The sequence below is a fragment of the Gossypium arboreum genome, chromosome 10 (assembly GCF_025698485.1).
Source record: "Gossypium arboreum isolate Shixiya-1 chromosome 10, ASM2569848v2, whole genome shotgun sequence".
NCBI classification, from domain to species: domain Eukaryota; kingdom Viridiplantae; phylum Streptophyta; class Magnoliopsida; order Malvales; family Malvaceae; genus Gossypium; species Gossypium arboreum.
Genome location: NC_069079.1, coordinates 121971955 through 121980621, shown reverse-complemented (window position 1 = coordinate 121980621; position 8667 = coordinate 121971955). Strand labels below are relative to the sequence as shown.

Here is an 8667-nt window from a genome sequence, read left to right as displayed (position 1 = left end):
AGATTCGGATCCATGGTTGATCAACCAGCTACAACGCAATATTTTGCCTAAGATTTGACCCATCGGCCCACTATTCAACTACTACTGTCTAAGAAAAAAAATAAAAGAACAATACTGAAGATTGTTCTTGGAGTCGTTGATTCCAGCTATTCTTAAGCAAACGCTATTAATTCCTTCTTTAATTGGATCTTTTGAAGTGGAGAAAAGAGTTTGGCACCTTCATTCTTTATTCCAAGCTAGATTCAAGTAAGCTTCAATAAATTGGCCATAGCATGCATCTTATACTCTGCTACTTGTGTTGCCTTTTATTCTTGTATTATCTCTAAATTCACCAAAATGTGGAAAACAAGTTGTGCTAACACACATATACACCCAAGTCTTATGTGATCTTACGTATGTTGCATATATATCATTTTGTTCAGTCCCTTTATGTGGATCTCATATGCATATATGTCAAAATGAACTGCATTATTGTGTCTGTAAGGAAAGATGTATTATTTGAAGACTAGATCTGGTGGTTTGGAGTTGGGACCTATGGTGTATCCTCCCATCATGTCTGTAATTTTAGTGAATTTGGTTTGAAATTATAAGTTCTGCATATGGTTAAGAGGATTCAACCACTTAAACAAGCTCAAGTGGCTCTATTTGTATTATTGTAATTGTAGTTTTGATTTTCTAATATTCTTAAAATTAATCATTACTATGCTAAATTTGATGTAGGAAAGCTAGACCTTTTTAATGGCTGAACTCACTGGGCCAATCCTTGATGTTATTAAGTTCATCAGTTGTAATGCTAGCAAATATCTAAAATACCAAAAGAAATTCACGGAATACGTTGATGATTTCAATCAAGCACAAGCGGATTTGCGTGCCAAGAAGGCAGATTTTCAGCAGCAGTTGGAAGACGAGCATCACTTCGGGAAAACGCCAAAGCAGGAAGTTAAAAGATGGTTTGAGAAAGTAGAGCAAAAGCTTGGTCATGCTCAACATGTTGAAGATAAAATCAGTAAAGGAACATATCTCTTCCGCTCATGCTTGGGGAAGCTTGTTGATGAGGCGACTCTGGCAATGAAGGAAGTGCATGCTGAAGGAAATTTCTCTGGGGGCTTGGTTGTTAATGACCCCTCTACCAAAGAGGTTAATCTACCGACACCAGAAGTAGTAGGTGTGACCAATGTTAGAGAAGAAATTTATCAGTACTTGATGGGAGAAGCAGTTGAATCGATTGGTGTGTGGGGGATGGGCGGAATCGGGAAAACAACCATTATGAAGGATGTCCATAATAGGTTGTTGGAAGAGAGTAAATTTAGAAAATTGATTTGGGTAACCGTATCTCAAGTTTTCGATATTCGAAAGCTGCAAAAAGGACATCGCTTCTCAATTAGAGAGAAACTTGTCAGATGATGAAAGTACAATCGTCCGTGCAGGGAAGTTATCAGAAATGTTCAGAGGACAAATGAGGTATGTGCTAATATTGGATGATGTATGGAGAATGTTGGATTTTCAACACACTTTAACCGGGTAAAGTAAGAATTTTAAACAGAGCACCAGCAGCAACGTATTATACCCGAGTAAAATATGAAGGAAAAATGCTTGAAGTTCAAGCTTTTAGCTACTGTCAAGAATGGAGAACAGAACTTAGAATTTTTAGAAGGTAAAGGAAGAATGGAGCATATGGAAGAAAATCTGATAATTTTCATTCATGCATAACTATTGGCATGTTGCCATTACATATATCAGAATAAAAAAAAACTTACAAGTCAAATTTCTACCTAAACATATACCTGCTTCCACTAAGCTTTCTAAATAACAAAAACTTAACTTGTACATTAACACAAAGCTGGTTAACAGCTCCATCAACATCAAATTACATCAATCAAAAAGCTTATAGCAAACTAGATTTCAAAATGAACAAAATATTAGTTCAAATCTAACAGCAACACAAAACCAAGGTTCTTTGCATGCTTGTCACGAGCTTGCATGGCAGCTTCATTGCACTTGCTTCATACCAAATGCATGGAGATCAGCTTCAACACTCCTCCTTGAGCTCCATGCTGCAAACTCCCATAAGTTTTCTTAGCTTGTTGAACCTTGATGTACTTAGACCCTTAGTCAAAATGTCAGCTATTTGAGCCTCCGAATTGCAATGAACCAGCTTTATTTCACAAGCTTGCTCCATCTCCCTTATTACATGCAACTTTATGTCAAAGTGCTTAGTTCTTCCATGGAAGACAGGATTCTTTGCAATTGCAACAGCAGACTTGCTGTCACGAAGTATCTCTATTGCTTCCTTTTGGGAAAGGTTCAAATCTGCTAGGATTTTCCTTAGCCAAATGGCTTGATTTACTGCACTAGCAGCAGCTACATACTCGGCCTCAGCTGTTGATTGAGCCACTAAAGACTGTTTTTTGGAACTCCAACAAACCATTGCTGATCCTAATGTGAAAGCATATCCTGATGTGCTTTTCATATCGTCTTTAGAACCAGCCCAATCACTATCTGTGTAACCTGTCAACTTTAGTTTTTCAGCCTTGCTAAATAACAGAACATGATTTAGAGTACCTTTAATGTATCTTAGCACTCTTTTTGCAGCTTGAAAATGCAGCACATTGTAGCAGTGCATGAATCTAGAGAGTAAACTTACTGCAAACATGATGTCTGGCCTCGTTGCAGTCAAGTATAAGAGACAACCAATCAAGCTTCTATAAGTGGTTTCACAAACTTCCTCATGACCCTTATGGCTCGATAATTTCATCCCAACTACAACAGGTGTAGGAGTTGGCTTACAATTCATCATTGAAAAATTTGTCAACACTTTCAAGGCAAATGATTTCTGATTCAAGAAAATTCTTCCTTGTTTCTGGCTTACTTCCATTCCTAGGAAGTATGTCATCAGCCCCAGGTCAGTCATCTCGAACATTTTCCTCATCTTTGTCTTGAAATCTGTTAAAACAGATTCATCACCTCCTGTGACTAGTAAATCATCCACATATAATGACACCACAAGCTGAGTTTCAGAATCATTTTTCTTGATGTACAATGTTGGTTCATTGACACTTCTTTGGAAATTCAAACTGAGCAAGTAAGTGTCAATTCGAGCATACCAAGCTCTAGGAGCTTGCTTTAGGCCATACAAGGCCTTTCTTAGTTTACACACCATGTCTTCTTTGCCAGATACCTCAAACCCCTGTGGTTGCTCGACATAAATTTCCTCCTCAAGAAATCCATTTAGAAAAGCTGATTTTACATCTAGTTGATAGACATTCCAATGCATTTGAGCTGCAAAAGCAACAATCAGCCTTATTGTGTCTAATCTAGCAACTGGTGCATATGTTTCAAAATAATCCAGGCCATATTTTTGATTGAAACCTTTCACCACAAGTCTAGCCTTCAGTTTATTCAAACTTCCATCAGCATTCTGTTTGGCCTTGTAGACCCATTTTACTCCAATGACTTTTCTGTCAGTAGGTCTGTCAACTAGTATCCAAGTCTGGTTTTTTTCGATCATAGCAATCTCATCTGCCATTGCCTGTCTCCACCCCTCATCAGCATTAGCCTCTTCAAAACTACTTGGTTCAACTTGAGCCATTTAAGCTCTTTCATAAATCTCAGCAAGAGTTCTTGTTCCTCTGACAGGTTCATCATTCAGATCCATATCAGGACCATTTTCAGCATCTTCAGTCTAATCCACTATCAGGTCCTCAGCAGTAGCCTCAGGTTCACCCTTATCCCAGTTCCAGCAAGCATGTTCATCAAAGATTACATCTCTACTCACTTGGATTTTATTGGTCAAAGGATCCAAGATCCTGTAGCCTTTCTTAACAGCACTATAGCCCATCAGAATCTCAGGTTGAGCCCTTTCTGATAGTTTATCTCTTTTCACAGCTAGTATGTGAGCATAGCACAGACAACCAAACATCCTAAGGTGCTCTACAGAAGGTTTGAATCTGAACCAGGCTTCAAATGGAGTCTTTTGTTTTAAGGCTTTGGTTGAAAGCCTGTTTTGTAAGTAGACTGCAGTGTTAACTGCTTCAGCCCACAAGCTTTTAGGCAATTTCTTCTCAAACAAGAGACATCTGGCCATATCCAATAGACTTCTGTTTTTTCTTTCACTGACCCCATTCTGCTGAGGTGTATAGACATTAGTTAACTGATGTTTAACACCAGCTTTATTGTATAATGCTTGGAACTGAGCTGATTGTCTTCAACTTGGAGTCTGTTTCTATTTCAACTGGAGCCTTGAACTTCACAAATACTTGAGCTACCTCTGACTTGTGTTTCAAAAAGAAAATCCAATAGAATTTGGTATAATCATCAATAAAGAGAATGAAATACTTACTTCCATTCAAAGATTCTGTCCTCATAGGGCCACAGACATCTGAATGCACCAATTCCAGCTTAGCTGAAGCTCTCCAGGATGTTTTTGCAGGGAATGGAAGCCTGGCTTGCTTTTCAATTTGACAAACCTCACAGACATCTTCACCTCGTACTGACTTGGTGAAGTTTTCAACCAGTTCCTTGCTAGCCATTTGAGCCAATGATCTAAAATTGGCATGACCAAGTCTTTGATGCCAAAGCTTGGTGTTTTCTGTTGAAGCAACATGGGCTGAGTCACCTGACCAGTTGACTTCAAAACATTTGTCACTCATAGTGACTGTCATGAGGCTTATTCCATTTGGATCTGAGATTTTGCACTCCTGGCCCTTGAACACAACAGAATAACCCTTATCCAGTAGCTGAGTAATGCTGAGTAAGTTTCTATCAATCTCAGGTACCAGAAGCACATTTGTGATGACTTTGTCTCCAGTGGAGGTACATATGTGGACATCTCCCTTTCCTTCAGCCTTGATGAACTGACCATTGCCTATTTTCACTTTGGTTTTGTAGCTTCTGTCCAGGGTTCTAAAGATAGTTGCATCTGGTGACATGTGGTTAGTGCAGCCACTGTCAAGAAGCCAACCTTTGATGACCTTGTTTTTTGTAGCTAAGCATGAAACTGCAAAGACATGTTCTTCACTGTCATTGCCTTGTTCAGCTACTCTAGCCTCTTCACTCTTGAGTTGTGGTTGATTTTGACCAGGTTTCCCTTTCTCTTTGCAGACCTTCTCAACATGGCCTTTCTTCTTGCAATTTTGGCATGTAGCATCTGGTCTGAACCAGCATCTGGCCTCTGGGTGACCAGGTCTTTTACAAAATCTGCAGAGTCGATCTCCTCCTCTTGCAGCATCAGGCTTAGGCCTATTTTTCCAGTTCTTCTTGCCCTTATAGGCAGTGGTACTTGAGTTTGCTTTAGCTTTGGCTTGAAAAGCTCCCTCCTGGTGCTCCTCCATTCTACTGGCTCTCCTTTGTTCCTGAGCATAAAGAGCATTAATGAGCTCTGTTAGAGAGATGGTTGCCAGGTCTCTCGAATCCTCCAAGGATGAGATCTTTGCCTCATATCTTTCAGGCAATATTGAGAGCACCTTCTCCATAATTCTTGCCTCACTGAACTGTTCTCCTAACAATCTTATCTTTGTTGACCACGACCATTATCTGTCTGAGTCTTGCTTCTTGTCTCTTCTTCCTTCATCTTGAGATTTTCAAAATCTCTTCTTAAGTTTAATAGCTGCTGCTGCCTAGTTCTTTCAGTGCCTTGGAACTCCTCCTTGAGCTTGTCCCAGGCCTGCTTGGGAGTCTCACAAGCCATGATTCTGGTGAAAATAACATCAGAAACACAGTTCTGAATGCATGACATGGCCTTGTGCCTTTTGGTCCTCTCATCTGCATGTTGTCTAATTTGAGCCACTGTTGGATTGGCTCGAAGTGGAGCTGGCTAGACATCAGTGTTGACAACTTCCCACAGATCAAAGGCTTGTAGGTAAGTCCTCATCTTGACAACCCATATGTGGAACCCCTCACCATTAAAAACTAGTGGTGCTGCAGGAGAAAAACCTGATGAAGCCATTTAATTTTCAACAACAGGTCCTCTAAGATGAAAGCTCTTGATACCAATTGTTGGATTTTCAACACACTTTAATCGGGTAAAGTAAGAATTTTAAACAGAGCACCAGCAGCAACGTATTATACTCGGGTAAAATATGAAGAAAAAATGCTTGAAGTTTAAACTTTTAGCTACTGTCAAGAATGGAGAGCAGAACTTAGAATTTTTAGAAGGCAAAGGAAGAATGGAGCATATGGAAGAAAATCTGATAATTTTCATTCATGCATAACTATTGGCATGTTGCCATTACATATATCAGAATAAAAAAAAAACTTCCAAGTCAAATTTCTACCTAAACATATACCTACTTCCACTAAGCTTTCCAAATAACAAAAACTTAACTTGTACATTAACACAAAGCTGGTTAACAGCTCCATCAACATCAAATTACATCAATCAAAAAGCTTATAGCAAACTAGATTTCAAAATGAACAAAATAATAGTTCAAATCTAACAGCAACACAAAACCAAGGTTGCTGCATGCTTGTCACGAGCTTGCATGGCCAGCTTCCAGCTGCACTTGCTTCATACCAACTGCATGGAGATCAGCTTCAATAGAGAAGCTTTTCCCTTGAGGATGTTGGAATCCTTGAGCCAACAACAAATAATGGATGCAAATTAGTGTTGACCACATATTCAGAAAGGGTTGTTCAATCAATGGGATTTGAGAAAGTTAAAGTTCCTTGTTTTTCTATGGAGGAAGCCATGAACTTATTCTTAAGCAAAGTTGGACAAGACATGTTGCCCAATCCAACTTTAGAATCATTAATGAAACTTGCTGTGAGGGAATGTGATGGACTTCTACTAGCAGTTGTCACACTGGCTGGTTGTATGGCGGGAAAATCCGATCCTCGTATGTGGGAAAATGCTATAGCTGAATTACGAGGCTACATCAGAAACATCAACGATATGGAAGATACAGTGCATAGATGTTTAAAATTCAGTTATGATCGTCTACAACGAATAGACCAAGATTGCCTTTTGTATTGTGCATTATATCCTGAAGATTATGAAATCTATAAAGATGAGATAATTGAAAAATGGATGGAAGAAGAGCTTATAGATGAAATAGGAAGTAGAAAAGCAATGGAGGGTAGCGGTCATTCCATTTTGAAAAAGCTTGAAGAAAATTGTTTGCTAGAGAGGGTTCAGGATAGGACACGTATAAAAATGCATGATCTTGTTAGAGATATGGCATTGCATATCACAAGGAAAAGATTTCTGGTAAAAGATGGTATGCAGTTGGAAGAGCTACCAAACGAGGAAGAATGAGGTGAAGATTTGGAGAAGGTTTCTTTAAATCACAATTCCATCTCAACAATTCCTCAAACCGTGAAATGCTTGAAATTTCCAAAACTCACAACATTGTTGCTCTTATGGAATGCATTGAAAGAAATTCCAGAATATTTCTTTGAGCACTTTCCTAACCTTAAGATTCTTGACCTTTCTTATACTCCTTTAGAGAGTTTGCCGAGTTCTATTTCTAGTTTGGAGAAACTCACAATATTGTTGCTTAGAAGATGTGTGCAATTAAGGAGTTTGCCTTGTCTACCGAAGCTTCAAGCATTGAAGAAATTGGATCTTGGATTAAGTGGAATCGATGAAATCCTTCAAGGATTGGAAATGTTGGTAAATCTTAGATATTTCAATCTTGAATTTACCTCTCATCGAATGAGGATTCCTAGTGGATCACTCTCAAAACTATGCCGGCTTCAGTATTTGACAATTCATTCAAAATTGAGAAGCGCGGAAGAGTTAAGGGAATTGAATAAGTTGGAGGTTTTTGTGGGCTGGTTTGATAACGTGGGTGACTTGAACACGTTTGCAAGTAAGAGAAAAACGCTTTATAAATACTCCATTTGGGTATGTTCTAGAATCCCCTGTTTTCGCCCCCTGACTTCTAGAAATTTTTTTAGATTTGAAGGGATTAAAATTGATGTTGGAGATGAAATTATACTTCCATACGGTATCGAGGAATTAAGTCTATTGGAGTGCAGGGGTGTGAGAAGTATAAACGATATTGGATTGAGGGATGCAACTGACTTGAAAGGATGTGAACTTCGTGGTTGTAGTGAGTTGGAATCTGTAATTTCATGCAAGTGTGATCAGCTTCAAGCACTCGAGTCTCTGGATCTAAGTGAGTAGAGAATTTGAAAGTCATAGTTGAAGTTGGAGCTGGAGAATCATCAGTAGGCATATTTTCCTCCCTTAGAAGGATCAGTATATGGTATTGTGGTAAAATTAAGAAATTGTTTTCAGCTGATTGGGTTCTAAGCAACCTGGAAGAGATCCGTGTTATGTGTTGTAGTGAATTGGAAGAAATAATAACAGAATCCGAAGAAAAAAGATTGGGTTCCAGTAATGATACCATCAAATTCCCTTTCCCCAAACTGAGGTCGTTTGAATTGGGGAAACTGGTACAATTGCAGCGCATTTGTAGTGAAAATGGAGTAATGGTTTGTGATTCTCTCCAATCCATTACAATAAGTGATTGTCCAAAGCTAAAGCGTATTCTTCTATATCTTCCACAGCTTGAGATTGATGATGAAGGAGAACTATCTCTTTCTAAATCTCTCCAGAGAATCCAAGTGCGTCCATTAGATTGGTGGGAAGTAGTGGAGTGGGAGCACCCTAATTTCAATATTAAGAACGTTGTTCGACCCCTTGTTGACGTTGTGAAATGGTAG

The 8667-nt window shown here is 38.9% G+C and overlaps 1 pseudogene; it reads left to right on the top strand.

The window, feature by feature from the left end:
• Positions 1–738: 738 nt before the first annotated feature.
• Positions 739–8667, top strand: LOC108475182 (probable disease resistance protein At4g27220; annotated as a pseudogene).